Genomic DNA, 9,091 nt, shown 5'->3' with positions numbered 1-9,091 from the left:
GCCATTAAGCCACATACTTGTGGTGCTAGGAATGAAGATAAGTTTCCTGCAAAACATGAGGTCCCGTATGATAGACACATCCCCTGTCAGCACTGGGTAGAGGAAGCGGCCATGAGCCGTGGGTGCCAAGTTCAAATCAAGGGCATCCCCAGCTGCTAGCTGGACACCCGGTTGCTGCTCAGACCTTCCCGCAGCCATCACAGTGCCAGGTGGCTGCTTCACCCAGGTTTATGGAGAGGAATTTTCCCATCATGCCTGATCACGTTAAATGCCTTTAAACTAGTCAATTTGAAGAACTAAAAACTCTGGAAAGGTGGGCATCTGCAGACATAGGAGAATCTTCTCCTGCATCGCAGGGCTCAGGTTGCTAGTGTAGATGGCATGTTCCGGGACCTAGTCCATGTGACACTCCTGTGGCCACTAAATGCAGGCAAGGGACCAAGATTCTCAAGCTTGCACCCTCAACCTCGGTTCCATGCACATCAGTACTCATGACAGGTGAATTGTCAAAAGCAGACACTCCTTCTAAATCTGAAGAGAGCACAGATTTTAAAGTAGAATTCCCTGACTCTGTGTTCACTGATGCACCGGTGTGTACACGGAAGGTGCCGGGAGGTGTGAAGTACATATGTGAACACCCCAATTCTCACCTCAGCATGTCTGTTCTTATCTCCCCGGGACCAGGAAGATCGGTGCTCATCTGAGGACAGGCCAGGAGGACTAGGACATGGAGCTCCAGGGAGCAGAGCCAGATCCAGGAACAGTGTCTGGCTTCTCATCTGGCTTCTCACCTGGTCAGATGACCCTAATGAAATGAGGTCAGTGGACGGCATGTTGAAGAAGCCCTAGCTTTGCTTTTCTCTTCCTTGTTCGATTGCTGACACATTCCAGCCTGCAGCCAAAACGTTCATTCTCTACAGTCTAGTGAAGTAAATGCCCTGGCTGAACCAGAGAGGTGTGTCCGGTTGAGATAAATCCTGCAGGTAGAGGAACAGCAGGTGACGGGATGGAGAGAGGGAAAGGAGGCAGGGAAGGCGAGCTATCCAGGGACCTGACACAGGGACAGCTCTTCAGATGGTCAAGACCTTGTGGTGGTTCTTGGAGGCCGGTGATCTCAACACCATGGTGAGCATGGGCAGAGCCTCAGAGAAAGCAGGAGAGCCGGGTCATGTTTAGAAATAAGACAGAGGGTGTCTGAATTCATCTCTCACACACACACACACACACACACACGCACACGCACACAGGCAGGGCTTTCAGCTTTCAGATAGAGGCTCAAAAATATCTACTGTATGACTCAGCTTATGTGAATCAGGGAACAGACAAAACTAGTCCATGCTCGTAAAATCAGAGGAGAGTGGCTGGAGGAGGCCTGGCTGGACACAGACACAGGGGACCTTCCGGGCAAGGGGCAGTCATGTGTCTCGTATGGGTGATGACTGCGTGACCACCCACGTCTGCTCACTGACTGCAACATCTAAAACCCGTGTCACTGTGTGTCCACCGCTCCTCCACCACACGGGAGAAGCCCTCTGCTTCTGCGCCGACGTTTCCCTAGGTTCCACTGCTCAACACTGCTATTTTACAAGAGCCACCTCAGGGCCCAGGTCGGATCCGCGGCGGCAGCTGGCTTCCTTTGCAGGTCTCCTGCGCCCCGTGGCCAGCGCGTGTGCCGGAACAGCGGGTGAGTGCGCAACCTGCGAATCGCAAGGTTACTCCTGTAGCCTGTCCCGGCCCAGCGAGGAGGTGATTTATGGTTCTCAGCCGAGCTTCATCATCATTGTTCTCACCTTTGTTTCCATCATAGTTAATTAAAGGGAAGGTCATTGTCACCTTATGTTTTAAACCTTCTTAACATAATATATCACCTCGCTATGCTTTAATAAGGGATCTGTGAAGGAATGGTGTAATAGGAAAAAAGTTTACGGCATAATCCATCCTGTTCACAATTACACTTGAGCTCTTGCACATAATGAAAGTTAATAAGTAGACAAAATGAAGGGTCTGTCTGGGGATTCACTCGAGTGTTGATTAATTGGCCGGGTGATGTAATGGAACGGAAAGACACCCAGCCTGTCTGAACTGCAGGCAAATGTGGCCCAAACAAACTATTTAAAGGACAATATCTCCTTCTTTTTTTCTTTGCAAATAGCTACCCTCAAAAGATCTGAAATTAATTAAACAACTGTTTACTGAATGCCTTCCACGAGCCAGGCGCAATAAGAAACCCGGGCCATAAAGGATGAACTAAACCACCCCATCCCTTAGGGACACAGTCTAGTGTTGGTGGAGACACAAAGAAAGGACAAATTATTTATTCTAAAGTGGTGACTCTTGAGGATACCAGAATTCGTTAGGATTCATAAGAATGACTGAAATAATATTAAGTACTCCAGGCACATCTGCCAAGAAAATGCTAAATTCTTTTTCCAAAGTCATTTATTTTATTTAACAAACACTTATGAAGCACTTACTGAAAGATAGAAATTGTTCTAGGCATTCTCCAGATATCAAACCATTTATAACCCATAACATCTCCATAAAAGAAGTGTTCTACTGACAGGGTTCTACTCGGAAATTGGGGAAACTAAGACACAGAGGGGTCAAGTACTTTACCTGAGGTTGCACAGCTACTAAATGGTAGAGCAAGAAACCTGAGTTCATAGCCATTAGACAATGCTCTCCTTAAAATTAGGGTTTTCATAAGTTTTGGAAAATAATGTCTTTCATAAAATTTTAAATTATTGGAAACTATGAGAGATCTAACAGGATTGTGTATCTCAGGCAGCATTCATACTTTTGTTCAATAACAGAAATCGTCTAAGGTAAAGAACCCTTCAAGGAGGAAGGCACATTGCTGACCAGGAGAGTCCAGCACAATGTGAAGTGAGAGAAGATCTTTTCAAGCACTTCTTTCCACCCACTTCCCAAAGGCTGGGTGGCTTGGAATCCAGGTGAGGGCCACCTGAAGGGGTGCCCCAGGGCTGCTGGCTCATCCACAGTATGGCTCATGCTCAGCACTGCCAGAGGCCACTGTGGGCCTATGTCCTCAGGACAGAGGTGGACGCAAGCTTGAAAAATGCGAAAGTAAGTGTGGACCAAAGTAAAGCACAAGTGCCCAGAGGAGCCAAACCCAGAGAGCATGTGGGCGGCTTCTGGGATGGTCCCAATGGTCCCATTCCCTGTGTTCCACTCTTTTGTGAGCCCCTTCCCTTGAGCATGGCCAGGCCCAGGGACTGACTTCTAGTGATCAGAATGTGAGGGACATGCTGGAGCATGCAAGGCCACAAGAAGGTGGTGACTTGTGTCCAGTACGCTTGCCACGTTGGGAGCTGGGCAGGAGGCAAGGGACTGAGGGTGACCAGCAAGGATCCGTGGCCTCAGGCCAACAGGCAGCAAGAGCAGCCAGAGGGGGCAGTTTGGAAGCAAACCTTCCTCTTTCAGATGAATTTGCAGATGAGACCTACCTGACCGCAGCCTCGTGAGGGACCTTAAGCCAGGAGATCCCAGAGAAGAAGCACCCACATTTGTGACCCACAGAAACATTGAGAGGTAAGGGTCTGGATTTTATGATGAAATCTGGGAGTGACCTTTTATGTAGCAGTAGATTTTTTTTTTTTAAATACCCCTTTCATTCTGCATACTCCTGTTTTGTAGTAAATGCCAAGAAATTAAGAAAGATATTAAAGAAAATGAGGTAAGAAGCAGCCTCTGAGGAGTGTGTGGCCCAGCAGGGCAGGTGAATCTGGGATCATGGACATTCCCTGCTGGAGGCTGGGTCACAGTTCTTCACACGTTGAACCTCACCCCAGCTGGCGGTGGGTGCGGGCTTCCAGCCCTTGAGCCATATGCCAGGCTGGAGACAAGGGGACAAAGGAACACAAAGAGCCAGCAGGGAAGGAACGTGGAGTAGAAGGGCAGGCGGTGGGACACTCGGAGCCCAGGTGGCCTTCTGCGTGACTGACACCTCACAGAGACAGAGGACCGGAACGCAACCCCGGAGACAAACGGATCTACCCTCTCTGCTTTTTCCTTTTTCCCTCCCAGTCAGCTGCTTTTACCACATGTGTTTCTCCTTTCAGGAAGGTGGGGAGATTGCCTGTCAGTCTTTGTCCAGGTAAAGCTTCCCGTACTTGGATCCAGCACCATTCTGAACAGAGCAAGGCTGGCTCTTTTCCTTAGAGCTTTGTTACTGAATATAGAGGGAGAGGACTTCTGCTCTCATGGCCGGCCATTTGGAAAGCCCTAAGATTATTTCAAAGCTTACTGAACTTCTGATAAAGGAAATGTATCGACATTCAAAACATTCAGGCCACCTGGCTCCTGTGCACGTTGCCTGTATACATGCCCCAAAGCGTACAAGCGGCTTCCACGTGCCGCCCGCGAGCTGGTGCTGACTGCCTTCACAGTTACATGGATCCTACTGTCTTCCAACACACATGTCTGTGATTTCCAGAGACCTAGCAGTTCTTCCACATTTGCATTTTCAACCATCTATCTTTTTATCAATTCTAAAATGGCACAGGATACGGAGTGTGTAATAGTTTGTTTTCTGGAGGAACAAGTTTACCTACTAATAACAGGAAAGGAGAATATGTTAAGCTAGAGAGTGAAATACCAGTCCTGTGGGAATCTCTTCCTCTTATTAGTATAGGATACAGATGTTTTAGTCAGCTTTTTCATTGCTCTGACCAAAAAAACTAACAAGAACTACTTAGACGAAGAAAAGTTTATTTTGGCTCACGATTTCAGAAGTTCAGTCCATGATCAGCTCACTTCACAGCTCTGGGCCCAGGTGAGGCAGGACATCATGATGGGAGAGGGTGGTGGAGGAAAATAGCTCAGGACAGGACACCAGGAAGCAGAGAGAGAAAGAGCTGTGTTTACCAGGGACACAAGATAAACCCCGAAGGCACGCCTTGAGTGACCCACCTCCTCCACTCTCACCCTGCCTACCTATAGTGACCACAGTTAAACCTCCAAGTGGCTTCATGCACCAATTAACTGAATTAAGTAATGATTAAGTTGAGGTTCCCATAAGCCAATGACTTCGCCTATGGACACTCTTGCTTTGTCTCCTACGTGAGTTTTGGGGGGACACCTCACATCTCATCCATAATACCAGATACATGTTCATACGTTCAAGACCAGGGTGCAGGACTACCCCCACAGAGGACACAAATCAGCCTCAGGTGACCTGAGACAGGCCACTGCCCTGCAGTAGCCCAGGTGCAGGCTGTGGGTGGGAGGTAAAAGGAGCCCACGGAGCCCTGTAGGCAGGGCCTCCTTCCTCAGTGCCCTCTCCCCTCAGCAGCTTGGAACTTTACGGGAATGCCAATCATTTGGAGCCTCAGCTTAAACCTGTCGGCATGTCTAACTCCCACCTCCAAATGAGGCCTTAAAAACAGGTCACTTTCACAGAGCACCAGCTAAGCGACTGTCCCGGGGTAGGTACTCAATTTATAAAGATGTTGATGATTTCTTCTTCTTAAGTTCAGTAATTGCTATTTACACTACTGTTGCATTAAAATGGTGAGTCCTGACTGTCTATTCCAAAGTGAAAAAACTGTACCTGAGGAACTGGGAAATAAGAAAATAAAATCCGTTTCCAAAATCCTTTGCAATAGTTTTTTTGAATCAAAAGTGGCACACGTTGGCTCCCTCCATCCTAGGAGGATTGAGAACAGCCTCCTTGGGCGGCCACCGCCTGAGGCTGGGTCTGTTCACCTGTCCACTCTGTTCCCTGGTGCCGTGCCTGACACAAGTGGGCCCTCAGTAGCTGTGAAGGGACTGGATTCTTCCACGTCTTTGAGACTATTAAATACTTCATCCCTTATAATTACTTCCAGGAGAGCCCCAAAGTGTGGAATTCCCCTGAGTTCTTTCCTGCAGGGATGCCTTTTTGTCTTGGGGGTTCATCCCTTGTTCCTTCTTGGCTCTTGCTGAGGCCCACAGGAATTACCTTAGACTGGTCGAGTTCTCCTTGACCCCACTGATTGCCTTTCCTTATTAATTTTTTAATGGCAGATTCTCATGAGCAGCTATTCTTGTTCAGGGAGTATGACACAGATTAGCCTGGCTTGCTGTGTTCCCAGCCCTTGGAGAACCTGGATTTTTAAGAACATGAACATACTCTCTCACAAAATGACAGGAATTCATGTTTTTCAGCAAGTCAGGGAGAAAGGCTGAGCCCACCGCAGGGGTCCAGCACAGTTGGCTAGGGATGGAAGTGTCCAGGCTGAAGGGGAAACTGCTGAGCTGCGGGGGCCGGGTTGGGCAGCTCTTCACCCAGGGTCCCCTCTAGCTTCATGGTCTCTGAATGGGTGACTTAACCTTCGTGTCCAGCCAAGGCCTGGACTTCCTCATGGAGAGTTTCTTATTATTTATTTTTAATGATAAACACATACTTTCTTGTCTCCTTCTAGGCTTCAGATCTGTCGTTATTTTGGAAAACTACATTTTGAGCTTCATAACATGGTACATCTGTGAATCAGCACCGCCCCTTCCGGGCTTGCTGCTGCCCCTCTGGGGAGCATCAGATGGTCCATGTAGTGGTTTTTCAGAATGGACCTTCCATTTTTGTCTATGAAATGAAGACATTGGAATAATTGAATTTTGTCCTGGTCCAATTATCTGTCTTATTGTAGAAGCAGTCAAATCTTTCTTCCTTGATAAAAAGATTAAAGTCTCCCCTGCACCTACATTATCTTCTTTTCACCTAAATTCCTAGCTCCTTATCCTTGACGCTCCTCTTTCAGCCTTTCCTCCCATCTCTCACCAACTCTCCAGCTCCTAGACCCACAACCAGATGCACCAACCCGGATTCTGCCAATCAGAGACGCCCATCAGACTCAGCCTTCAGGCACTGAAGGAAGCTTGGACAATGTGCAGTTCCCACAGACAGGGTTTGGGGAGTGCTCCACATTCCCTCCGTGCGGTGAGGAAGGTGGCCTTTGGTGAAGTACTTTCAGCGTCCAGCGTAGGCCGTTAGGAATAGCTCTCCTCATCTTCAAGATGGAAGCAAATATGGGGCACGAGCACCTTTGCAGCCCTTTGATGAGAGTGTCACTTTCACACACACCCTAGGGAAGCCCCTTCCCTTCTTTCAAAGAGAGCTTCTCACGTGTCCAGGACTGCTGAAGGCCACATTGAGGGCTGCCTCAGTTTGGGCAGCTGAAACAAAAACACCCCAGACCAGGGGGCTAACACAGCAATTCATCTCCCGCAATTCTGGGGCCGAAGTCCGGTCTAGGTGCTGGTCCACTGTTCCTTGTGGGTACCTCTTCCTCGTTTGCAGACAGATAACTCGGCACTGGGACCCCAGGCAGAGGGAGATCGTTTCTCCTGTGTGAATGCTCATTCACGGAGGCCCCAGTCTACCCAGTCATCGCCCAAAGGTGCCTCTTCCTGACACCATCACTCAGGCTTCAGGATGAACGTATGAATGTTGGAGGGGAAGCACATCCATCTCCGGAGGCATCTGTGTGTCTCTCACCCAGTCACTCTCGGGAGCCATCCCTGAACTTCTCAAAAGGGTTGCTATGCACTGTCTCACCTCCCAAAGTAGAAGAGGCTTGCTGGTCTCTGCTACCCCACATCCTAGGGCACGAGGATCTTGGAGAGTTTTGACGATCACACAGACCTCTCATGTAAGGATTTCAATTATTAGTGATGCCTTTTTTTTCAGGTAACTTGGTGACTTTTTTCAGATATCATGAAAATTTTTCGGAGGTTATGTTCCAAAATTACCAAAGTGCTTTTAGTTCATTCTAATGGACCAATCTTTTCCCCAGCTTTGATCATGAACTTAAAAGTTTCAAATGAAACTTTGCCTTTCAAACTTGCAAAAATCAAAACAACTGTCAAGATCATCAATTTATCAAGACAAGGGTATGCCTGGTGTTGTGTGAGATGTGTCCACAGACCCCTGGGGTGCTATTTCTGAGATTTCTAACAGACTTCCCCAGGAGTGCTGGCCTGTGACATGTTCTTTGGGCAGGCAGGCACATCTCAGAGTGGAATCACATACCAGAGGTACTTGACTCCCACAGTTCAGCTCCAATGCCCAAGATCAGACCCTGCAACTATGTAATTGCTTGAAATGAAGAATAGTTTGTTGCCTGGCTTAATAACCAACTTCATGCATTTATGGCACTTAATGAATTAAAGTTGACATTTAATTTATATCCACAGGGCTTGGAAATTAGGACATCTTTGGGGTTGTTATTCTGCCTACCACATTGTATTCATTCAAGACTTCATTTCTTCATTATTTCAAGGGGACAGGTAGACATGAGTGGATAGGTCAGGGAAGAAGTTTCCTTCCACCTTTGGTTGAGTCACATGGGACTTTGGTGGCTCTTTCCGGGACAAGCCAATGTGGTTTCACAGAGGAACCAGCACATAGTTGCATCAGAAGGGAATTGTGGGGGTCACTGGGAGGTGCACCAGCAGGTGGAGGTCCTGGTAGGTGGTCACACCTGCACCTTGGGAGTGGATTGCCCAAGGTGAAATAGGAAGGAGAGTGAGGCAAAGGAGACAGATGGGGACAGCTCTGGGGGCACTTTGTAGAATTTGTCCATGCTGAAGGGCACGCGGGGTCCTAGGCAGATGAGAGCATGACCAGGCTTTTATTTTGGATGGATGACTCAAGCTGTCATTTAGAGGCTGGGTTTCAGGGGAGCAAGGTAGAGAGCAGGAACCAGATGAGAGAGGACTCCTCCAGTCCAGAGGAGATGCTGAGGACCTGGCGTGGAAGCCTCAGAATGGAGCAGAGGACTTGAGTCCAACAAGGTGTGAATGCAGGAGCAGACGTTGCTGTGATATGGTGTGATATGAGGGGAGAAGAGAGGCTGGTGGACTGCCAGCTTTCCGTCTCAGCTGGGTGAGGAGGGTGAGCTGATCAAACAGAGGGACAGATTTTGTGGGAAGACCAGGAGTTGATTTGGTCAGACTGAGCCTTGTGATCCCTCAGGAGGTATATTCAGGAGACTTAAGGCCGAATCCGTGTGGGATCTAATAGGAATACAGACCTAAAACTCAAAAGCTCAGAGAAAGGGATGGAACAGAGAGAGAGTGTGAAGCATAGGAA

This window comes from Sciurus vulgaris (assembly GCF_902686455.1).
Source record: "Sciurus vulgaris genome assembly, chromosome: 6".
NCBI classification, from domain to species: Eukaryota; Metazoa; Chordata; class Mammalia; order Rodentia; family Sciuridae; genus Sciurus; species Sciurus vulgaris.
This window is presented reverse-complemented; position numbering follows the sequence as displayed.